Below are 26,446 nucleotides of genomic sequence, written 5' to 3' on the forward strand. Positions count from 1 at the left end.
AGGGTATGTTCTTATTTTGTCCGAAAAGTAAACAATTCATCTGCTTACAAGGAAGCAAGTTTGCTTGTGAACACAGGAAATAAAAGCATGGTGACGGTATACATTCAGCATAAAAAAATAGCACAAAGTTTTGAAATATGAATAAATATATCAAAATAGTATATAGGTCTAATTTCAATTCACGTAAATAAACAAAAGCTAATTATTGATCATTTAAGTTGCATTATGGAACCTAATACCCTACACATGCAGGCACACACCTTAAAAGCTGTGAGGAGTACGCTTGCTCCTTCTTTTTGATCTTCACACTGCCGACCAGCACAGCTGATAACGTACTAAAAGGCTCTAATGTTGTCCCTTCCCTCTCCTGTCTCCAACAGATATGAAAGCACAGTATCTACCCAGCTGTGTCAAACTCACATTTGGAAACAAAAGCTTTAATAGGAACTTTGTACACGTATATATCAAAAAGTCAGCACATCTCATTGTCACATACGCCGCGCATTAGAAAGCTTATTCTGTCCTAGGATTGCCGAGATACTTGGCAAGACAGACGGCCAGTCTCTCTGTCTCCCTGATGGCGTCTGCATTGCTGCAGATTTGTCATGTAATTCATTGAGTTGAACTTAGCACATAAATTTTCAGTTATGACTAAAAAGTTAGAAAATTCTCCACAGATGAAAACTACATGTCTGTACTGATAGTCAAGCAGGGAGCACTTTGGGGAACAAGAGCAGGAATCTGGATCAATCCCAGAGTGTGAGAGTGACTTGCAGAAAGGAAGAATAAGCTAAAACAAACACTGGCAAGAAATAAATTCTGCGTTAACTCTTGAAGATCCTTCTACATCCGTTCATTTTCCAATCAAAATATCATTCAATATTTAAATCACTCCCACCTTAGGTGGCAGTTTATCGAGATGTTTTTGAGAATTGAGATCCCAGTAGACCAAAAGCTTCTACCACAATCTGAACTCCAAATTTAAAACCAGCATCTCCACAATAAACCACAGAGCTCCATCCTTAACTACGGCAAACCAGAGCCCAGATGCAGATGGACGAGATCGTGCAGAACCTTCCACTTAACACAGAGGCAATACAAATCTGTGCTTTCGTAGGAAATCTCATGTCAGACAAAGACCAAAAGGAACAAGGTCCTTTTGTAATGAAGATTTGAACCTTTCACCAATATTATGCCATAATTAAGAGGTTGTAAGCAAATTTGATGATTTTACTAATTTGTTTTTTGTTTGTTTGTTTTTTAGAAAAGCAGACATTTCAATCATTATTTTACATAGAGCAGGCCATGCTATAGGACCTGAGGTTCTTGCCAGTGAAATATTTAACCTGGATGGAAGGAAAAAAAACTTACTGTTTGAACAACTCTTTTGAAGAAGTTTATCAAAGTCCTTATACAGCAAATGTATGTATACCTACAAAAATAACTCCATTTTACTTCACTCTTCTCTTAATTTTGTAACAAAGTGTGTCCACTACTTAAAGTGAAGGTGTATTAGTTTCATTATTAACAACTTATAAAGTAGTGAGTTACCCAGAGATCTCTTCTGCTCTTAACATTTACCCAGTATACAATTGTTTTATTTGAAATACGGTTTTTAAAAATTAAGTAATTATATCACTAGAAGTCTTAGTGCACAGTTTTACTGGATAAATACGGCATCAAATAATAGATGTCAATTTGCTTTACAGAGCATCATAAGTATCTGTACAAGCACCTTCTTACTGATATAACACAGTCTGCATTACGAAGCAGCAAGAGATGGTGGAGGATTTGCCTTAACTACGCCAGCAGAATAAAGCAGTAAAACTTCAGCTGCAGACAAGCCCTCTTGCTCTACCACTCCAGTATGGACAAGACTGAATGCAGAAGACATGCAGAAAAGAAAGATTCTGAAGTGGAGAACAAAACCAGAAAAATAATCAGAAACACATAAAAAACCCCAGCCCAAGGGCAGCTGTGCCAATCCTATTTTACACTATTCTTGTTTGTTTTCTTCCAGTATTCCTGCCAAAGGAAATTCCTCTGTATTTTCTTAAGACATCTGAATTTGAATGAGAAGAGGGAAGCTTGATTGAAGGAGGGCTTTTCTGATAGCCTTACCTGAAGGCATGAGAAAACAGGGTCTGTGGAGTGTGTAAACAGAGAAGAAAACAACTCACAGACACAGATTCTTAGTGGAAAGAGATTAGTTTCAAGATAAAAACACCTGCAAGTCATATCTGCATGTACACACCTTTTTCCTGGGATTTTTGTTCAGTCAGGGGCACATAGCACTAGTACTCCTCTCTTCTAAGGGCCTCAGCCCCTTGAACAAACTGACTTTTACTTACCTGTTAGGTCTCTCTCAATACCAGGATCCCAGTAGATCTGCAGCCAAATAGTACCGGCACAGTCCTGCTCCAGGGTCTGGTTCTTGGTTCAGGTAGGCAGCAGGTGGGATGATTCTCAGACTATCTGCTGAGAAAGTAAGTAATTTTAAACAAAAGCAGATACACCCAGACAAAAAAAAAAACCAAACAAAAAACCAACAAAAAACCCCAAAACCCCAAACAATTGAGTTGCAAGTAATTTTCCTGTTTGTTCTTGTATTTCTAACTGAAACCAGGTGACACAACCACAGAAGACTGTCATGAGAATAGGGGGAAGGGAAAGCAAGAGAGGGAGGGATAACTTTCACCCATCTACTTCAGCAGAGCCAACGACCAGAATAGTTGTTACCTTGCAAACCTGGCCCAAGTTCCTGCTTTGCTTGATTTGGACTACATACCTGAACTTCAGCCTACCACCCCAGCCCATGCAACCTTACTAACCACAGAGCTATAGGGACTCTTCTCCTTCCTCCCATTATACCTTCCCCTACAAATATGTTATTAATAAAATATGGTCAATGCCAAAAGAAAAGAATGAAAGAAACCCGCTCCACAGTAGGTAATAGCCTGACAGGGCCATCTTTTTGGATGAGGCAAGCCAAGGCTCAAATCTGTAGCTACCACCTAGCAGAGCTATACCATCTGAAGGACTTCTATCAGTGCAGTAAGCAATGTACGTGTGTTACACCTGTTAATTTCATCATCTTCTCCTCATCTTTTTATGTTTTCAGTAGCCTACAGTGCTAGGGAGAGTAATGGCACTAGTCAGAGTTTCTTATGAAACAAGGATTTCAAGGCCAGGTATAATCAGTTTAGCAAAGAGATGTGACAAATGGACTCGGGTGGAACTTCAGCAGTGGGAGCAACAAATTGTTACTCACAGTTGCTGCTGTGTCAGGGATTTGCATCAGTGCAGACCAAATTAACTAATTATGGATATACAGTACTAGTCTCAGAGACTTGATCTGTCCACTACAGTGGTTGCATGGAGACAGCAAAGAGTAACAGAAAAAAACCTGAATACTCCCAAGTTTCCACAGTCCAGGACAGGAATGGAACATCAGAGGTGCAGTTCCTGTTATTTCTCCTCCCCACATCCTCCCAGGAAGGGCTCAGCCATTATAACACATTATTTTGGACCTTTTGACCTTGGCTGCCTTTTTTTTTTTTTTTGAGCACTAAGTTGCTCACGTGCCTATCTGGAACCTTACAACCCCTGGTCTGGAGCGTTCGCTGTAACTTTGTGGGCTCCTGTTTGGTCTCTGTTACCTTTTCAAGTACATTACTCAGAAGCGGAAGGTTAGAACTGGGGTAATAACGAAAAGATAGAACTGACTCATCAGAGGAAGGCTCCTCTGGTGTTTGATGGTCTCATGAATGTTTTCAGGAAGGGAAAAATCAATCATATCTAAACACACAAATCTTTTGGTCCAGAACTCATGTTTCTGGCTTCTTTTTGTCCTGTTTTTAATTGTGGCTTTCAATGATTAAGTTTACTGAACACAGAGAAACAGAAGCTGCGATACAAAGAGGGCAGACCTCTGCTGTCAGAGAAAGTTTTCTGAACATCCATGTTCCTTTCAGTGAAGTGAGATGACAGCAGTCTGCTCAGACCTGCGGCACACTGTGGGCACTGAGCACTGATGACTTGGTTTACCACCCATGGTTTACCATCCTTTCCTTGAGAAAGGATGTGGCAACAGAAGGAAACTTTTCTCCGTCTGTAGTACAGCTACAGCATTGCCTGAAATATAAATTCCTCCAAGGGTGTTTGTACCAGCCTTTGCTCTCAGCCGTCAGTCACCATTCTCACTCAGGGTCTGCGCTTGGGTAGAGCAGCCTTTGATATGACCACAGCTAATCAAAAAAGCTGCACAGGTGGAGTTCGCAGCCCTTCTGAAGGAGAAAGTTGGGGTTAGCTTCGTAAAAAGCCTTTGAAGGAAGAGAAAAAGGAGGATATGAAAGCAGAATACCCAGACATATTAAGTTCTCTTCACCCCCACAGTGTGGAAGACCATTATCGTGACACAAAGGAAACACATGGACGAGCTTTTTTTTTTTTTTTTTTTTTAAAAAAAAGAGTTCTGTTTCATCTCTTTGTATATAGAGAATTAGTTCTTTTACTTCATTTTTCCTCATTTAAATAAATCTCAGGAGGAAGGAGAACACAAACAGGCGCTATTTCCTGCATGCATCATTTTACTAGTCTGTTCCTTCAGTGGGGTTTGGTTAGGTCGCTCTATTATACAGCACATTATTTTTAAACAGTTCACTGGCTGCTTCCAAAACGTTCCTCCTTTAATGAAATCTGACACATCAGAAAAGAGAATGGGAAGTTTTTGTTGTTTGTACTTACAATCTTAAACCAACTATTGCTTACCCCGGACGCGTCAGATAGCACGGCAGACAGAGCCAGCAAGCCTTCAGACACTGAACTCTGAACTTCGGCCAGACCTTGCCCCGGTCAGCTCTGCGACAGGAAAGCAGGCAGACTTTGAACCCAGGGCTCTGGGGCCGCTGCAGAGTTGCCAGCAGAGAAACAGCTGCACTTTGCAACACGAACTTTGTACTTAGACACATGCACATTTAATCTCTATAACAGAGCCTTTGTTCCATTACTTATTAACATCTCCTCCTTGTGTAAAGTTTTGTTAATGAAGCTTTAAAGCATGGTGCGGGCTTTTTTCCACCTCCACCTCCCCCCCCAAAAAAAAAATGCACCACCCAACTTGAAAAAATAAAGTTAGACTTTATGCACCTTCTGAATACCGTGGATATTTGTTGTGCGCTCTCTTCTGAGAGACTCAGTTGTAATAGCCAGAGCTAATTATGGAAATCAGGCAATATTCTGGGCCCTGCCTTTGCAGAGATCACTTCTTGAGATGATACCCACAGTAATTCAGCCTGCAGCAACATTCAACCTTATTTAACAAATCAGGTGAAAAAATAAAATACTAGGAAAGGGTCAGCCCACTCACACTAAAAAGCTGTACTTAAAGAAAGTGTCATGGGATGTTTTAAAGTCGTACACCTTCTTGCCATTGCTTTTACTTTGAGGCAGTGTCAGTGCTTGGCTTCTGTGTATTTCACCATAACGTATGCTAACACACACAGCACAGCACATTCGTAGAGAAGATATTCATGGCCTAGATCCATTTGAGTACCATCCATTTTTTAGCCCTCACTAAAATAAAACTTTGATCAGGAACACAAACCTACCTAAACGAGGACCAAATGAAAACCTCAAGAAGGGGGCCAAATAAGATGCTTAAATCGTTTCTGTACCAGAAGTAAAAGCTGAAGATGCACATATGCATTTACTGTAACAAGATCTAGTAACAGAAAGGTACTGCAAAATCCATGTTGTATCTGTGTTGTCATAACAATATGGAGTGGCAAAGAAGATTAAGAAAATAAAGGTTTCCTGAACAACTCTTCAAATGCAACTAGAATAAAACAAATATCCGAAGCATATTATCTTTTTCTTCAGATACCGCAAGTATTTGTCACAGCCTGTTTGAAAGAAATTATCCATAGAGGGATCACAGTTACACTCTTCCTATTTCCCATCACCACCATCTTTTCAACATGAATTTCCTTCCATGCCTCTACGGTCAGCTTTTTTCTTTTTCCCTTTTTTCCCCCCTCTTCCATATGATGGGGAAGAACCTTCCACCCCACCCAGTTTTCCTTCCTTTTTGTGAACAGAAGCATAAAAAAAAGGAAATTTTCAACTACTCTAGAAAGACAGGAGAGAAAAGAATAAACCAAGTCAAGAGATTTCAGACCACTCCCTTGCATGAAGCTGGGCTGGCAGGACTCTGAAGCAATCGGGTGAGGTTGATCAGCTCCTGATCTGCCTTGTGAAAAGCCCATGACTTTTCTTACTTAGATCTATTTGCTTACCCGCCACCTTCAGTGCAATGCGTTGAAAGCATCATCGTTCGTCTAATCCTAGAGTCTGATTTGCATTCTTTGCAGAGAGCAGACTGACAGAAAATGACAGAATTACTTTTCTTGTGTTACTACTATTTCGGGTAACAGTACTGCTAACCCTCCAATGACTGCAAAGCAGCTGGCACAACTACAAGAATGTTACACCTTATTATTTTCCTTTCTACATCCAGAAAGCCATGATTTCTCCTCCTTGAGATGCCCCCCCATGATAAGGCATGCATTATACATGCCTTATCACCTCACCCCTGGAACACGGCCCTCCCGTCACACGGGTCTACCATGATGATCATAAGATTTAGCTGTTGCTAAGAATAGACACGATCTTTTGGAATAGATCCTACTTTATTTCTGGGTACAGTTTCTGAATGGTGTTAGACAATAAAACCTTTAGGTTGGATTCTGGATAACACCTGCCTGCTCTTTCCATCAGTTCATCAAGGGCATCAGACCTCTCTCCGTGAGGGCAGGCATGAAGATCTGTACCATTTGCTTAGCTAGGGACAGCCGCAGACAGGAATGCGAACGAAGCCAAGCAAACCATAACGTCTCTGTGAACAAAGCAGGCAAGCCTCTGGGAAACTACAATATCTTTAATTTAAATAATAAATAAAAATAAATAAACGTGGAAAGAGCGCAGAGAAGAGCAACAAGAACGATTTAGGTCTGGGGGGAAAAAAAATAAAAGACTCCTTCCAATGAGACATTGAACTAAATGTGTTTTGCTTCAAAGAGAAGATTATAATCTTTAAGGGACCAGACAAGAAGATATTTCAGAAGACTAAATTAGCGGGCAGACACACAACAGAATCCAATATTTGCAAGTTCAATCTGGAGATAAAAGGCATCTTTTAAGTATAATTAGCTACTGAGATGAATTGTCAAAAGATGCAGTAAATTCTCCATCACTAAGAAACTATTTTAATTATTGTATGCATAGATTACACTAGAGCCCAGAAGTCTCAGTCAACACAGGCCCAATAATCTTTAAGTTTATCTAGCTCCTAGCATAAGCCACCCCCTCTGTCTGCGAATTGTTCCTGTTGCTAATTCCAAATTAGATGATTTTTTCCTGAGTAATCCGAGGTGGGAGAATCATGACAAGTAGATAATTAGTGCATACAACACAGGCCACCTAGACATTATTTATGTAATACTAGCATTCCTCAGTCCAGTGCTTCCAGGGGAAAAAAAAAAAAAAAAAGAAGCTATTCCCTAATGTCTAATTCAGGTTGGAAAACAAAAACAACAACAAAAAACCCCAACCAAACAAAAAGGAGTATCACTTTATATATAAACTTAAAAATATACCATGTTGTGTATAGTATTGTAATGTGCTTTAATCAGATCCAGAATCCACCACAGAGGGGAAAGGTTTCAGACTAGCATTATCAAGCACTCTATCAATTTACTCCCAGAACACTTCAGTATTGTTCTATATCCTAAAAGAAAAGTATAGCTAGCAGAAAATTATTTCTCTTTTTGGTCCTCTAGGAGTTTACATGGATAGCTCCTATTAACACTAATCAGAGTTAAGGGCAGAAATCCCCCATGGACAGCCATGTTGTCTGGGGATATGTCCATAATTAATATGTTCTAAGAGTCTAATTTTGAAACAAAGTAATCAGGCTTAAGATGAGTTATATTAAGACCAATAAACCTCTGACTGCATATTTGCCTATATATATACACTGTATCCAATGTCAGACCAATGTATAGTTTACAAGACAACTTCTGATAAAACAAGCTATATCTTAGCTGTATTTGGAAACATGAAATAGGAATATACAAGAAAAAAAACACAGTGGGGTTTGTTTTCTTTTTGTTTCTTACTCTTCTTTGTAGCACATCACTATTATAAATGTTAATGCTCATCATTGTTCTTTTTCACATCGTAGTGCCCAGGCTCAGCAAAGCTAACATAATCCTAACACTTCTGATGTTACAAACTAGAATTACCATGCAGCACCATGGGAATATTTGTAATATGAAAGAAGTGGAACAGGGACTTTGTGAAAAGTACATGGGGGAGAGAAGAGGAAGCTAGATGGCTTGAACATGAGTGGCTTTGCAAGTAAGAGATGTTGTAATGGGACAAGGAATACAAAATAAAATTATGCCAACGGAATTCGGTTTCAGTATTATTTAGGATTTCTGTCACTGAAAGAGACATTTTCAAGTCTGAGGCTGCTGATGCTCCAGCACAATTGATGCCCAAGTCATACATAATGTATTATACAGCACAGTATATTAACTCAGCTTCAAAGTGTTAATATGTCATGAAACTTAATTCAGATACCACAGATTATGCAAAGGAGATAGAGATGTGGAAACATACTGTTGTTTCTCAAAGGTGTCAGCCAGGCTTTGCTTTGTGTCCCCCAGTCCAGGAGGACATAGCAGCAGCTCACTCTAAACCTCTTTCACAAGGTGAGGGCTGGGTGGCTCTTCACCCCACTATTTTTGGCAAAGAGATCCTGTACTGAGGGCAAAATGATGCATTAAAAAAAAAAAAAAAAGCAGAAGCCTTCGAATACAAGACAATAGCCCAGGTTTTGCAGTGCCACAGCTGCAGATATATTTTATACTGCAGATGTGAAAATTGTATAATATAAACACAGAAGAATTTATCATTTTCTTTAACTACAATAAACCAAAGTCCTAGCTTTAGTGCTGTATGGGTAAAGAATCCAGCTGTATTCTCTGAATGCCCCTGAATAGATGGCAGCAATGGACACAAATTGTTTTCTTGATTGGCAGCTGGGGATAAGGATAGCAAGCCTTTGGCCCCATTGGCTCAGTTGGGAATGGAGTTGCATTGAGACTCATCTAGTGCCTCTGTCAGCTGGGAACGGAGCCCATGACAGGCCACAGTACTTAAAATGGAGGTAGAGACCTTCTCCCATTTCCACACGTGCTGTTTTTGCGAGTCTCACACTAACTGCTCTCTCCCTGAGAACTTCCAGACTTCTTCCTACAAGCTGCTATTAAAGGAGACCATCAACAGCCTCTACCAAAACTGCATTGTAAGCAGCAGAGGGAAAGCATCCACAGGAAGCTTTTTGCTTGTGGTATGAAGTTTTCCAAATCCCCTTTGGAGGCAATTCAGCTGAGAGAAGAGGAGTATGGTCCACTATCTAAGCTTAAGAGTGAAGTTTAGCTCCTGACACCACCATATCATTCTTGCATGACCTTGGGCCCTGACGCTTTTAAAAAGAGGTTTGAAGAGATAAGTCTAATTGTGTGTCACTTCTTCTGTAGAAAAGGGAAAATAGCGGACAATTTTCTACCTATAGAGATAATATACATAGATAATACTAAGCACTGAAATATTAAGATATTATGGAGACATATGAAGTATTTAATATAGAGTGCCCACTAGCATCCATTTTCTTTTCGTGTGTTTAACTTCAGGTAAAACAGCCAAGGCTTTTAAAGAATGTAATTAGAAAATACTGTTATGCAAAATACTTAATGATTTTATTCAGAAACTCTATAGCATTCCCATGATTTGAAGCAAGAATTCAAAATATAAATCAAAGATGGTTAGATAAGTGCCTTTTTCTTTGTGAGGGAAAATCCACCTATTTTTAATTAACACACAACTCTGTCTCAGAAACCACATACACAAAAACCCAAACCCAGAAAAACCACCCTAACTCTTGAAATTGTGAGGAATCCACTTTCAGTTAATGAACTGTGTGGGCTTAAGCCCTCATGATCATCTAGGCTATGTTTTTTCTTTTTACTGTTTATACTAAGCTGAGAGGGAAAAGGGATGCTTTCATTATTCAGACTTGATAAACATACTCACAAGAACAGACTCATTTTAGACTGGCTAGGCAATCCAGTGGATTTGGAGACAAAGAAAACCAAACTGGGACAACAGATGAAGGCCAGCATTCCCTGGAAGAAAGACTAGCTAACAGAGCTAATCACAGCCCTGTACACTAGCAGAGGCAGGACATGTCCCTCAATGGCCAGTTTGAGGAGGGTGAGAAGAAATGAAATAAAGCAAAAAAATGCTGTCTGCAGAAGAGAGCTTGCAGGGGGAAGCCGTGTGCAGGAGAAGGTCCACACACACAGTGGAGAAATCTTGCTATTATTTCAGAATGCTGAGAAGTAATGAGGAGTTGTATTCTGTATCCTATCATAATCTACTAAAAATGTTCCTTCTGTAAGATCAGCATCCGATGCTACCAATCCCTCAAAAAAAGCATTTCCTTGAACATACACTCAAGAAAACACCGTTCATCATGTCTGACAGACAATTTGGGAGCCTGTTAAGCCATCCTGTTACAAATACGCACCACCACCACAGAGTTAAACATTTTAAAAAAACATGATAAAACAGCAAACCACATCACCAGATCATGCTTAACCGTCAGCTTCTCCCTCAGCTACTTCAGGGGGCACGCAGCTCCAGCTTGCACTCACCAACTTACTTCTGTCCCCTTCCTTGGTGGCAGAAGCTCCAGGTTCTCCTCATCTCCCCTTGGCCAAGTTAGAGCGTCCTGATCTCTCTTAGGTGTTCCTCATGAGAGCTTACTTCCTACTTTTTCCTCTAATGGCAATCTCATTCCAGAGCTTCTGCCAAATATGGCTGTGAAGGCTTAGTTTTCCCATCCCCTGTTTTCTGCAATTAAACTTAGGATGTAATAGAAGACTTAGGATATATAATTAAGGCTTAGGTTGTAATAAAAGGGACGCTCTTTTGTTTAAATTTTCTGCCCTACTGTGGCTGCTTTAAATTTGTATTTCTATCATTCTCTAATTAGTATCTCTCTTCTGTCTTTAGGCTGGCTTTTCCTGTTTATAAGACTGTGGTAAAACATCATAAATCTTTTAACCTAGAAAAAGTGATCATACTAGCAGTTTATGAAAGCTACAATTATCAGTTTGCTCTCAATATTACACAAAGAATAAAGATGACAATAATTCTAACAGAAAATGGGTATAAGAAAGGGGTTACTCGAATGATTTAAACTCTTCTTCCCACACAGCCAGTACAACTTCTGGGGACTTCCTCACAGTAAATAAAACCATCTCTGTGAGGCTAATTAGTTCAGGTGTGGCAGCAGGCTGGTGAGTCTAGAAGGTGGTTCACCTGGAGTCAGTTCAGGTATTCACCCACTACCAAAGAGCATGAACATATTTTCTCCATCTCTCATGCTCTTAACATTGTTTCAGCAAGCATCCCAGCATGCAGGAAAAGCAAAGCGTAGGAGCCAAGACAGCAGGCTCACCAGGACCAAGAGGAACCCATTAAAAATATAGCAAAGGCAGAAAAAAGTGGTAATGAGGAACACATAGGAGTCATTTCCCTCCAATTCCTCTAGCCCATCCATTTTCTCACATCCCTCCCCTCGTTCCTGTGTGGCAGCTCTTCAGGTCGTACAGTCTCCATTCTGGTTTACCCTATCAAGTGCTTGGATTACAGCTGCCTGTCAACATGTTGCTGCACGCTTGCGCACCAAACACAAACCTAGGGAGAACCTAAGTCTGTTTCCCTGACATCAGAAACAACAAAAGGAAGGAAAGTCCCAAAACAAGTCAGTCATCATATTTACAACAGAGCACCACAAAACACTAATTCCTTCTTCACCCTTTGTTTCAGTCCGATAACACTATCATACTCAGTAAACCCTTCAAACAAATAAAAAGAATTTGTCAAATGCACTGAACTCTTTCTCCATCCAAAAAGCACACATTTTCAAACTCCTGTCCTCTTCTGCAACAAAAAAGTGTATGAAGCTAACTACATTGTAAAATGGGCTTTTGATTCAAAATAACCCAAGCATAGAATACGTACCTTCAACTTTATGATAAGCCAGTCAACTATGCATTAAGCACTGCTCAACAAAACCAGTCACAGCAGAGCTCTGACAGGCATTCGGAATAGATTACACAACAAATCAAAAAATCATCGTCGACTTCTGCACTGTGGTACAATTCTCAGTTCTTTGAGGCTGGTCCATGCAGTAATGAATCTATTATGCATCTTTGATCCTTCACACCAGCCTTTGCCAGCAAATCCACTTCGAGGGTATTCCTAATGTTCCAAGTCCTGAGAAGCTTTAGTCTGTATTAATTAATTTAAAAAGAAAAAAAGAAAGAAAGAAAGAAAAGGAAAAGATATCTATGTGCCTTAGGGCAATATTCAGCCTGATCCCACTGACAGCTTTCCTTATGGCTCTGAAATCCATTGCCTTCTGCAAGAATAGGAGCTTTATGGCAGTCTTCAAAAAGAAGCTTTTACCTTCAACATAGGAACTGCAGTTGCTTCAGTGGCAGATCAAGGTCTCCGTGTGGTACAGAACAGCAATTACCCAGTGAATTGCTGGGTAATATACCCATTCGTATGCCAGCAAGCATGTATGAAAAAGAGTGTATGTAAAGACAGAAAGCTCTGATAACAGCTAGTCAAAACTCATTGCAGAAACTCTTTTCTGAGCAACAGTTCCTGGGAGAGGGGAGGGGAGAATTAAAACAAGTCTGGCTGCACATCTTGCAGTTGCTGAAGTCTGAAGACATTTATACCGAAGACAGTAATTTACTCACAGGGGCTGAACTCTTCACTTTGTTTGTACAACGTTTGGATGCAGGAGGAATGGAAAATTCCTGCAAAGAATTCCTTCTCCTGGGTCAACTGTACCTAAAAGGATTTAAGAGAAATTGGATGCCTGCTCTAAGGAAAGCCATTAGGGCAAAAGCACTATCAAAACGTAGACTTGGGAGAGCTTCGACCCCATTTACAGATGCCAGACCAGAACATTGGACACTGACTCCTTTGTAAACCTTCTGCTAGAAAAAGAATCACCCCTTTAGCTAGGTACAGATATCTAAACACCATACAGTCAACAAAACAGATGCCAAAGTCATGCTAAAAATTTCCCAGAACTTTTCATTTTTCAGAGGAGGAGATGATTTAGATCAGGTCAAACCTAAACATGTCTTCTCTTCATTCGATATGAACACACTTACCTGTCAGACTTTCTTTCCCTCTGAGTTAACAGTACCAGTTGTGGCGTTTACACCTCACAGTATGTAGTAAGGATGGGTGGACAGCCTTCTCCCTCTGCCCATCATCCTTTCCAAAACAAAGAAAATGGCTGTAAGGTCAGTTCTGAAAGTTGGTTGATAATTACACAGACTAATTATTAGTATTTCATCTTAATATTTAGCATTTCAAAAGTATTTTATTAATCAGCCTTGTTACAGGTAGTGACCACTGTAAGCTTTGGATTTTTTTTTTAATGCTTTTAGAGTCTTTTTCGTTATTAAATCACCGTTGAGGTTTCCAGAGCTGCTGTTACAGAGCTTGTAATAGCTTGTCACCCCCCACCCCTCTTTCAATTCCAATTCACTATCTAGGTGAATCACTATCTAAAATTATCAATATACTCTCCAGATATCGCTATCTAGAATAATCAGGCTCCTAATGCTTAGCAGATACAGTAATAACATACCTAATTTTTAACTTTCATAATAGGGTCCCTCTGGGACAGAATAGAAGGAAGATTGATGTATTATTAATATTATAAATAATTAAAATGAATGAAATACACCAAAAGTGGAAAGCGTGAACCAAAGGAAGAACTAGCACACAAGCCTTAATGCAAACTATTGGCTCTGTGTCTATACAATACCACCCATATACGTTCTGTACTTTTACATCCCTGCAAAACATGCATAAAACCTTACTACATCAAAATGATATAAACCATTCTAACATATGATTCCAGAATTCCTCACTCATTTTCCACACATGGAAGTATCTACAGAAGGTGCAAGGCAGGGGAGAGAGTGGTCAGTCAGTCGTGTTTTAATTTATAGCTATTTTTGCCTAAGCCCTGAATGGCCTGCCAATTATGAATAGTACACCAGCTGGGCTGTCAGGAGAGCGGGCTAAGAAGGACACACAGAAGAAGAAAATAATAATAATGTAAAAATGAAGAGCAGGAGAAAAAGTTTGGAGTGGGGGAGACCTGATGGGGATCCCAGCTCTGGTGTTAAAATGCCTCACTGCAGTCCTATCTCCCCCCCAATAAAAAGATGATGATCATCATCATTATCTGGAGGTAGGCTTTTAACACAGCTAGGACTACATCCTAGACTTCTTGGGGCAGAATCCAGATACCTAATAAGTATAAAAATTGGGACTTTTCTGTGCTTAAATAAGCAGCAAAAGTAAGAATTGCCTGTGATGTTGAGGACGAGAATCTTTTGAAGGGTCTTCTTTTTATTTTCAAATAAAGTAATAAGAACTCACTAGTTTCTTTTTTTAACATAATCATTTTACATGAGTTTTATACAAAATGTCAAAAATAAAGTTTTTCAGTAACATGGCAGCCCTACTGTTTTTAAGAAGCTCTTTCTCCAGCCCATGTCACAGGGAGAATATAGAAAATAATTCTTCTAAACAAAACCTGATGAATGTCTCATGTCTTGAGCAGCTATTGAGGGAACAAAGAATAAACACTGGCATTAAAAGACAAAGATTTTGTTCCATCGTTGTTAGGATGTCAGTGCTGGATCTACACTGGTGTATATATAGAAATGTTGCATTTGGCAAAGCAGTAGTTTTGGAAACTGATCTGCTTTTCATGACTACTCTTATCTGTGGAAAAAAAAGAAGGTATTTAGCCCATGCTTTATTGTAATCTGCTTATTTGTGCATGCAGATCAGTTTAAAAAGGAGAAGTATATTTATACTCATGCATTTCACTGTATATCAGCATCATACTAATAAACTCTACAATATCCTCCCCTCCTCTCGTTTTCATAGCCTTGTAGGAGAGGCAAGGTAGACACGCCAGTATGAAAAGCTAGCAGGCCATAACTCCTCTACTATAGACAAGCGACAATTAATCACATTCACCAGCTAGGCAGGTAGCTCTTGTCCTTTAACACTGAAGGAAATATAAAGCTTCTCTCTCTGAGCACCGATTGTCCAAGTGATATTGGAGCTCTCAGAAGCAGCTACTGAGTCACCGAGATACTTAAAAACAAGGTAAACCAAAACCTAAATATGCCAGTCTTCTCCTGTTTTATTAATCCTTATTTTTCAAGGGAGCATTGAAAGCACAGCCTAGAGTAGAACATTTATCACCATTTTTCCCTGCAAGATCGTAAGTTGCTCCTCCTGCACCATGGGTTCAAGGTCCCTGGGGCTCATTCAGGCTCTGACCACAGCATCCCTGCTCAAAGGAGAGCCAGCCCCAGCTCAAGGCTGTGGGAGTGCAGTGCCAGGGACCAAGAGACACCCCTGCCCTCCCTTGGAACAAGAAGGAAGAGAACAAGTCATAACACCATCAAATAAGTCTACTGTGGGACTAAAAAGAAAAGGATTATTGCTTTTTTAGGTTTTGCTCTCAAGCAACTAACCTTTCTGTTTCAGCTTTCTCCATATATGCGTAACTCATTGATTCATTCTGACAATTACATAATGCTTTTGAAGTGCAAAGAGAGACCAAAAAGCACATTCAAAATCTGGGACACCCGTAACTCATCTGTTTCTTATGGTTCCCTAGCATAGGTTTTATTTCCAACTGAGTCAGTCACGTTTCAGTGAGTGTAACGGAGTTATTTTTGTAACCCTTCTGAAAACCCTGATGATGTACTGACCCCTTGGAGGTGGAAGGGGTTACAGATATAATTTCATGAGGCCACACAGAAATGTTAAGATTATCCGTGGAATCTCTCCTTCAGTCACTCAGCAGAACTCAAGCACTCAGAAACCCACCTTTTTGAAAAAAGATACGGGTCTTATTTTAGCTGCTGAAGATTATTTAACCCAGGACTGCTAAATAAAAAAACCTTCACGTTGCAACTTGATCCCCAAGTTGAGGGAGCCCCTCGTTGGCTTTGCTAACTCAACTGAAATCCCCCTGAAAGAAGAAAACTGCAACAAGGACGCATGAAATGAGAAGTCCTGTTTGTTACAGAGGTACGCTCATCTCACTTTCACACAGGCTCCAACCTCCTGTCAACCCAAAAGCTGATGAAATGAACATTTCAAGCAAGTAGGCTGAAAGTGTAGGCAGAAATGGGTGATGATCAGGGCATGTCAATAATGTCACACAGCTGGAACGCTGCCCAGTCCATGGTGAACAGCTGTTCTCCAAATGACTAATCACACAGGAGGAGGTAGAACAAAATTCTCCATTTTCAGAGAGGAGGATACTGCTTCTCTTGATGCTACCTCTTGTAATTAGTTTCTCCTTTTCCTTCCAGTTTCATGTTGGAATAGTCTAGCCACAATGTGTAAAGCAACAACACATCTCATACATGTAAGCGTGAATTTCAAGCATGCCAGTGCTTTGCCTTCAACAAATCATCTAACAGAAGTGCTCCACTCCAGATGTGGAAGGATTCAGTGATCAGTGAATTAACTTCTGAAATTCTTTGAAAACAAAAGCAATTTATAAGAGTAAAACATTCTTCCTACTACTCTTCAGTTACAGACAGAATATAATGTTGTTGTTGGGTTCCCAAAAAAATCCAACTCCAAAGTTTGGTGCTTAGTCTATTGAAATCATCACTTCAGTAGAAGACTCACAAAAGCCTAAAGCCAAAGAGGCCCCAAGTTGATAAACACGTTAGAAACCAAGCCATAAGGTACATCAGTTTGGATGTACCTCGCCTGTGCAGCCACAAATACTGGGAGGAAATAAAAAATAAAAGATTTCAGAACAAAATGCAGGAAATGCTTTTTATAAAAAACTGAGTTAGTCCATCTAAATGCAATATTATTTCCCAGATGCTGAAAGATAATAGCAGGCAGGATAACATCCATAAAGCAAAAGAGACTATAGCTTTCATCATCTCAGAAGTGTTTGAAAACCCAGCCCATGCCAGGACAAAATGGCTGGTATTTGCCTCTAACCATTCCAGTCATCCTGTTTTTGAGGATCACAGTGATAAACAATTCCCTGAAGTATACTGTAATTCTGCAGCACTGATGAGCCCAATATCAATTCCTGTGTTAAGGGCAAGTTCAAAGACTACTCAGTATTTGCTTGATAAGCTTCTCAGAGAGGTCATTAACTAGGACAGTTAGTTATCCTCTTCACTCAAATTTTCTGGGTTGGTTTTTTTGAGGTTTTTTTTTTTGGGGGGGGTGTTTTTTGTTTGTTTGTTTTGCTTTGTTTTCTCATCAAGATCCCCACTTTAGGGAACGTTCCACAGCTGCCCAGGTACATCTAAAGGGAAAGGTACATGTATAGCAGTAAGCTGATACGCACATACTTTAGCCTGTACAGCTAAAGCACATTTGTGGTTAAGGACTATTTGCACACAAGACCAGGAAGTGTTTTTGACTGGCTGAAGCATCAAGCTCTTACAGGACCAAAGAGAAGAGAGGAATGCAGTGCAAGGCTTAGCTCTAGCGAGAAAGTTATTCCAGGAGATGCTTTGGGTAGCTCCTGGTGATACTCATCTCCAGTACTCAAACATTAGGAATAAACAAAACCAACCAGATGAGAACCTTGGTGATACCTCATCCTCCAGAGTTAACTGCTGCTGATTAAACCTCTAAAAACAATGGTTTAGTGTGATCCTGTACTGGCTCTGCACATGACGGGGTAGTGGAGGTGACCAGCCTCAGCTCCCCAGAGGCAAACAGCTGTTGTACAGAGCATTCATCAGGACAGCTCTGATTGTTCTTTAGACGACTCCTTCCAGCAAGCAACCTACAGAGTCTAAAATAATACCAAAGTAGCCCCTTGCTGATACGGAAATACTGCTCTACCACACCAGCAGTTTTCACTTAATGGAGGAACAAAACAGAAGCAACTTTTCTGCCATGACCTCCACCCTCTCAGTTGCCACTGTTAATGAGCTATTACCAACAAACTGCTCCAGTAAAAAGTTTCAACTGCATCTATGCAAGGTGGCTGCTGGTTGGACAACACTAATCCCTGTAATCCTGAGCAAGACAGGCCTGCTCAAATCTGTCATCTAGACATAGCTCCACAGGTCTGAATTAATGGCAGCTTTGCAGTGAACCAGCTACTGTCTAATGCAGGACCCAGAGGCTCCAGCAAACATCTTTAAGCAGCTCTAAAACCCCAAAGCAACCAGAGTTGCCCAAGGCCATCACAAGCAGCGGACACAGACTATTCATCGTGGCAAGTCTCAGAGTACCTGGGGTGTCTCTGAAGGGTTGTTGGCTGTTCTCCGGGCCCATGGAGCAGAGGGAAAAGCATGATCCAGAGGTGCCACAAGTCAGAATGACCATGAGAAACAGCTACCTGGATGGATGCTCAGAATAGAAAGATGAAAATTCAAAACAGAAAATTCTCAGTTTTCCAGCAGGAATAATTCAAGCAGGAAGAAAACTCAGCTGACAAAACCAGCAGGGTAGCATTAAAGAGATATGAAGAAAAAGAAGGTGAAACCCCAGCCCCTCCAGCTGCAACTGCCAGGCAGCTCCCTCCTCCCCATCAGCAGAGGGGAGAGGGGGGCCATGGCAGCAGGAGAAGCGGTGACCACGCTGCAGGGCCTTGCCAGCACATCCACACAGCTCCCACCAGCACCTGTGCCCCACCAGTAGAAATTTCAGCTTTAGAAGTCCTGTCAGAATACACACAGAGCTCTGGTCCTGGAGGAAAGACCTAGTATAAATCTTGCTTTTTTCTTTGCTCTTCAACAGCTGCTTTTAGACTGCATGCTCTTTTCTCAAGTGTAACTTCCGAGTAACCATACAGAGCAAATATAGTAGATCTCACATGTAAATGCTATTTTTCATCTCAGAAGATCCCACTTGGGTAACGTCATCAAGTCGCTTAGGTTTTGGCATGAAATCTTTACCCTCCTAGCACTCATGCACAGACGTACAGGTACCCACTGAGAGCAGAGGGAGATACCTGCTTTCCCGGGCTGGTTGTGAGCATTGCCCTGCCAGTGGTAGCAGTTACTCAGATAACACACGCCACTTCAAGAATCACATTTCCCAGCCACAAGGAAGCAAAGTACAAGGGAAAGCTATGGTAACCTTATCTTCTGGTAAGTGTCATCATCTTCATGCCTAGGCTTTTTGGGTTTTTAACTGATTTCTGCAGTGCCAACTCCACTTTAAAAAACTTGCTCAAGTATATGCTTAAACCAAAACGGTGGAGGAAGAGCTATTTGAAACAAGCTATAGCTACTCTGGGCAATCTGTTTAGCTTAGCTGATGATAACTATTCTAAAAGTTCAGGTTACACGTAGATCTAGCCATTGTTGATATAAAAGATAGTGCTGTCAGTCTCTCATTTATTCAAACATCCCCAATTCCTGGGAGCTTCAGATACTCCCTTCTAGGAAGAGAAATTAAAACAAAGGGGGAAAAGGAGGGAAAGGGGAAACTGTCCAGAATACACACTTCTTTAGACTTCCCAACAGATGCTCCTCAGAGAGGGGCTGACACAGCCTGAATACTGGAACAGCCCAGCATTTCTATTTATTTATTTGTCATAGATCCACACTTCCCCACCAGTCATTAGAAAACATGGCTCCAAAGGAACAAGGCTTCTGCCCAGGAAGGCTGCATTTTGACCACATTTTTGAGCTGTGAATATTTTTAAATGTGCAAAATTCCAACAGTATGCGTATTGTGAGGTTTCAAAATTAAATACTACATTTCCCATTTCTAGAGGGATATTGACTACAGTGAAAGTTTAACAATAGGAAAAAATATGTAGTCAAAACTGAAGCACAGCAACTCAAATTCCCTGAATTTTACTGGTGGGTGGAAGAGAAGGATTGAGAGAGGATACACAGTGGATTCCCCACCACCAACCTTTCAGCTAATGCTATCATAAAAAATTTTTGAAATCTCCAAGACTAACACAATAGGGAAGGAAAAAAAAGCACAACCAAATCAATCACCGTTCAGCTGATACTATTGCAGAATAAAATCCATTCAGAGATCTCCTAGAAGTAGAACAACACTTCTGAGCTGCAGCAAATAAAATTTGGCAGTAATAGGGCTGCTCTCACTTCTTCCCTCCATGACAAACGGAGGCACAGGTTATCTACTCCAGCATACAGTTGAAGGAGCTTGAATTTAGCAAGTCAGTTTTTATTATCAGTCCACCTTAGGAAGCCAGTTTATACAACTGCCTGTACAGGTGTTTCTATCCATTTGTCTATCTTGCAAAATAACTTCCACTTTTCCAGGGCAATTTCAATGAAGTTTTGACAAAATGGTAGCAGTTATAAAAATACCATTTCTGATCGAGTTTTGTACATTTATAGATGGTAGGGCAGAAGAAAGATAATGCTTCTGCTGAGGAAAACTTGCCATGTTAATTTATTAGACACAAAAAACCACACATATTAAGCACAAACCTATAGGAAATCAGACTTCATAACTTTTACTCCTTATGGCACTACTTTTTTCCTACACGTGTGAGATACCCACGTGGCACAAAACCCCAGGCAAATGGAAAGATGCATTTTGCAATGTATCAGCACTGTCTTTTTTATAAAATAGCAACTGTACAATATAGAAGTAACCAGGCTGATACAATAATTTAACACATCTGCAATAAAAGCACATATACCTGATGAAATTAAAGGGTCCAACAACAAAATCTCCACTTGGATTTTATGGCCTCCGGTGACTCTACGTATGTTTTTATACAGGGATTTGGCTTAGGACGGTCGTCGGTATGCGTATAGAATATCACAGGGAATGATTATGGAATGTATGTCAAAATGATGACAGTAGTCACATCTCTGGCAGGTGTCACTTGTAATTTACCAACACGCTTGTGAAAGCCTGTCCAAATTTTTATTCTAGGTGAAGATTTTGGCTAGTAAAATGGAAACCATGCATTTTATTAGGTCTTTGGCCTCTAAGTTAATGCTATTCTTCTAGGTCTCTGAATACATTGTAAGTAGGGAAAAACAAACAGAAGCAAATGCATTTTTAGTTTTCATTTCAACCAAAGAATCAGATTTCTCAACAGGATTGTAAATATTGTGCTACAAATTATTATAGAAGGTTGGAGTTCATTTTATTTCCTCTGCAGGTTATTGGGTAAAGAAAAAATATTTGATATTTGTATTCTATCAATAATTGTATTTTGTCTGCTGAAAAAGCACCAAGCTATTTTAGCTAAAGGCAAGGTTATCTAGCCATCCTTGATTTGGGGCAATCAGCCATCACAAAACAATTCCTGGGAGTAAACACTATAGTTAGAGACATGCAAACAAATACTAGAATTATAAATGATAGTACCACACAGGAAAGAAAAAGAAATCAAACGGATTACTACATGAAGCATGTCTGTATTATGCCTCCTACTGAGTCGTTATATTTTCCATGTACTCTGCTTTGGGCAGTTGATGTTTGGTTTTTTGATTGTTTGTTTGTTTTTTCCTTAAGCAAAACCACATGTTTCAACAGGGTAAATCAGGTAAAACCATTTTTTTATTTTCATTTTTGGAAATGACATACATTTCTGTGTCTACCTCTCTTTCAGTATACCAGTGTAGTACATGTCTCAACACAGAGCTCAAGAACACTTAATAGAATTTAGTATTAAAAAACCCCAACCAACAAACAACAAAACCCAGTGCCACACACAGTTTAAGATATTGCCAGTTTAAATTCAGCTAAAAGAAAAAAGTCACATAAAATCAAGTATAACTTTGCTATTAATTTGTGACAAGGTTGCCCTCATGCAGTCAGTCAAAGCCTTGGGCAACAGGAAGGGGCATTAGTCTGCTACAGGCAATGAAGCTACGCTGATCTGCACCAGTATTTGATTTTGCCAAATATTTGGAAGAGACAATTATTGCTTCAAAACAGGAGGTCTCTTTGCTGAAAAGGAGCCCTGTTGAAAAGTTACTAGCTGAGCAGCACGTCAGTTCTAAGTTCTATGCATGAATCAACCTCAGGGAAGATTCACAAACATAACCTTCATTAAATATTTTTCCACTATTCCACCACTCTAAAAACATAAAGAGAGGAATTAATTACACAGGGACAGATCTTGAACCCTCAGAGCTACCACTAGCTGCTAGGGATGTCCTGTGTATCAAGGATTAGACCCCAATACATAAGATAGCATTAATATCATTGAAGCTTAGAGTCATTTCAGCTACTGGTAAAAGTTAAAAAAATTAAAGCATTCCCTGGGAAATGTAAATGTATTTGCTTTTTGAAAGACTGGTGTGAATCTACATATAACCAATCAGCTCAGTTGCTACAGTTGCACTGTCAGAAGCGTAAGAGTAGATTTACTATAGAAAGGCACTGAAAAAAAGCGATGACAATGCCATGCAGACACATCAGAAGCTCTTTTCCCCCACATAAGGTCTCCATCAATTAAAACTGCAATTCATGAACAACATCGATAACAAAATAACACTCCTGAAAATTTGGCAGTAAAGTGGAAAACAAAGTGGATGCTGTAAAATGAAAGGCGGCAGCAGATTAAAGAATCCCTTTGCAGCCAGGCATAGCAGCCCCATAAAAGCTACAGAGTACCAGAGATTGCACTGCTGTAATTTACTTGTCCCTCCCTTTCTTTTTATACTATCCCAGCAAAAGTGACACTGTAAGTTATAGAATAGACAGAGCAGAGCCACACAGTTTGAGGTGCGGTAGCAGTTTCTGTGCTAAGGTGATCCTGCTTCGCCTGATTTAACATTGCTGGGCCTCATAGATAGGACCAACTTCAGAGGAGTATGTATATAAAAATAAAGATATCATAGGGATGGTCTGATCTCATCTCAGTGTACCCAAACTTGCTTCCATCCACCCAAAGTATCAGGAACTAGAATCTAAATTGGTATAAGCTACGTATCAGGCATACATGTGAGAAATGTATGTTTCTGGGCATGGGATAATCTGTTTTATGATATGTTCTTATGTTCTCCAGTTTCTTCTTCCCACATCTGTTCTTTTTGGCTCTATGTGTACAACAGCTGCATATTTGGGGAGGCTGATTTCAAACAAAGGAAAAGTATTCCTTGCTCTTCTAATAAATCACTCTTCAGATGGTATATAACTCCAGAAATTCAGAGCATTAGGCCAAAATATCAGCTATTTTTTTCGTAACAAAACAGCATTATTTCCCTAGTGATATCGCCCCTTTACCTAGCAAATCAAATAGATATGTGCCCCATAGAAATCCATTTGTTTGCATCTACTTCTGTCCCAAAAATTAGCCTCCAGCCTTTTATACATACAACTCATACACATTTATCAGGCCCTGTCGTTACACCTTTCTGGACTGGAAAGAAGCTGAACAAACAAACAATGGGAATTATGGTCTTTAAACAAAAGGAATGGAAATACACCGTGGTCCATAGAGAGGATGGTGGGATCCAGGTTCCTTCCCTGAAAAAGGATAAAGATATTGACCCCAGAGCAATTTCAGCCAGCGTGAGGCTCTTGCTTCTCAAAAGGCAATTCTCAAGCACAGTTAGTGAACGTGACAGGAGCACGTCACCGTCAACACAGAAGAGCTCACAGAGCATCAGCTCCTCTGAATCCCAAGCCTGCGTATTCCTCATTTGCTAAACCCTGAAGTCTTCATTCAAGCCACGTTATTGCTCAACTTAAAAGGAGTTACCATTAAGGAGATATGCAGCAAGGTTTTAATGATCAAGCATAACATGCAAGCACTACATCTGCCATATCACTAATAATTCTGTAATAGAAACCAAATAATATACATGTTTACATTTCTTGCTTAACCTTTTCATATTTATACAGAAGAGTGAAGATACTGGGAGAGTGTTACACAAGAAGTTTCTCCTGTCCATTATATGTACATGAGACAGTCAAGAAATGAACCAAGAATGTGAAACTGAAACCAGTAAAGCCTGTGCCAAATGTTATGGATTCCATAAGTTTAACACCCTTTTCATAATCTTTCATAAAAATCACAGTGCAGCTTCCCATCCAATTCATTCACTGCCCCTCTTTATTTGAACACCAGGCAGCTTGTAGGCCTTTTGTTTGTTTTTAATTCAAAGGCTGACTAGGACATCTAAGGTGTTTTAGTAACAGCCCTGTGCATGATGTAATTTTTCCAGTTTATACAGTTTGACTTTTTTTTTTGAGGCGATGAACAGTATTCTTTGAGTTTGTGTAACAAAACATAGCCAGTGCTCGTTAGACAAGTGCAGCAAAGTATTTCTTTTAAAAAGACAATACCGACCAGATCATTTTCTGCATAAAGTGACTCCTGCATATGGTATCAGTGTAGCAACAGTACAGTACATGTCTGACATGCAGATTTTCAAACTTCATGCATTAATTAGAAAGCCATGTACAATGAACATCAGGTGAAACCTCACAATCTGTCTGAAGAATACAGTTTTAGGCAGCCCCTGTAAGTGTACGCTCAGCCTAGTGCTTTTCTAATCCTGCTGTAACTTAGAGGAGACCACACTTTGCCACAAAACCCTGTGATGCAGCATCAGTGGTCTCCAACTCTAACTTCCTGAGATGCTAAAAAACTGTTTGCAATCGGGTCTGCTGGCTCCATTAAAAACAAACAAATAAAAAAACCCCAAACAAAACCAAACCTTCTGGTACCATCAAGACAGACCCATAGAAGGTCTTAACTAATGCCAAATACCAATGGCCTTTGCACTGCACAAATCCCCAAAGGCAACCACAAAAGCAACCCAATCATATTAAAAAAAAAAAGAAAGAAGCCAAAACCAAAACTGTCTTGGCAATGACACTGCAGATGGGCGGGAAAGGAGAGAGGTTTGCACTCTGCCATTTGCCTAACCCTCGTTCCGGCTTGCCAGCCTACGGCTTTGCCTTTCAGTATGCCTAGTACAACATTTTGCAGCTGCTCAAAGAGAAATGTCCCTCCCCAGATAGCACACAACAACGGTAGCTGGGAAATTCTGGGAACCAGCAGTTGGGGAGATCAGTGTTGGCGGGCTGAGCTGAAATGCTGAAGCATCTCTCATCCCAACTGCACAGAGCCAACACAGAGTTGTTAATCAAGCACAACTCAATGGGAGCTTTGCCCAATTAAGTAACAGAGTTTGGCTCATTCTAGCAAAGGATTATACCACAACAGCAGAAGCCCTTCCGTATGCAAGACTGAGGTTAGCACCCTTTTACTGTACTGGTAAACTCCCTTCTTCTATCTTCACCTCTACTAGTCCCTCTGAATAGGAGGCTTTAAAGGCTTTAAACTGTGAAGTGATGCTGAGAAAAGCAGGGATGCAGTCAAAAAGGAACGTGGGATATTTGCTTTTTAGTTCTCTATCTCAGTTCCACTACCTGCCCCACTTGCACCATGAAAATCCCTCTTCTCCCCTCTCCCCAAATAATTAGAAAACAACAGCATTTATGTCCGCGCTGAAGCATAACCCTAGTATACTCAGGTATACCTCTCCAACCCCCCTGTACAGCATCCCAGTCACATGCAACTTGGATCAGTTTGCATTTCCACTACTGAAATCTTTCTCTTCCCCCCCTGAGGAGGCTTTCAGTGAGGTCGACAGCTAACCTGCTGAAGCCTGGTGTGTCTGCTCTTGCCAAAATCCAGTCTCTAACTCTTAGCAGGATATAGAAACTTAGTTAAGGGAGGGAAGAAATTACTTATTGAAGAAATGAAAATATTAACAAAAAAGAAAAAAAGATATATTAATTTATCCGAGTGGGTGAGGTATTCAGAGAGCATCCCAAGCTGCAGAGGACATAATGAGAAAATATCCTAGGCAGGGAAGCATATTGCAGAAAGAAGTGCTAGCCATGCCATATTTTCTCTAATCCCACATTACCCTCTTGGATCCTTGATTACTGAAAAGATTACTTTCTCTCAAGATCCTGAAGATCTGATCCTGCAAGACAAGACAGAGGGAGGTAGTAGATTTGGACCAGGCTGAGTGAGAAAGCAAGTCAACAGTCCTCAGAAGTAAAAATTTTTTCTTGAGGTTTCTACCACTAGTCACTGAGGAGTTAAGACCTAGAAACCTTTATGATCAACTTTATTTTGCAGTGAAATTTATTTAAAACCAGCTCCCAATACCAGTTTTGAAATAATGTCTGACTGCAGAAGGATTTTCAAGCTCCGTATTATCAAGAGAAATTGTTTCTTCTCCCCTCCCTCCTTAAATAAGAAGGCTGC

General features: G+C 40.2%; 1 protein-coding gene across 1 annotated transcript in view; it reads right to left on the reverse strand.

The window, feature by feature from the left end:
* Positions 1-2,478, reverse strand: part of NRIP1 (nuclear receptor interacting protein 1) — a 104,549-nt gene extending 102,071 nt beyond the window's left edge. The window contains exon 1 of the mRNA XM_076352161.1: positions 2,352-2,478. The gene's annotated coding sequence lies outside the window, so the exon portion shown is untranslated. The remainder of the gene's footprint in view (positions 1-2,351) is intronic.
* Positions 2,479-26,446: the final 23,968 nt, after the last annotated feature.

Source organism: Aptenodytes patagonicus, chromosome 1 (genome assembly GCF_965638725.1).
Source record: "Aptenodytes patagonicus chromosome 1, bAptPat1.pri.cur, whole genome shotgun sequence".
Classification (NCBI taxonomy): domain Eukaryota; kingdom Metazoa; phylum Chordata; class Aves; order Sphenisciformes; family Spheniscidae; genus Aptenodytes; species Aptenodytes patagonicus.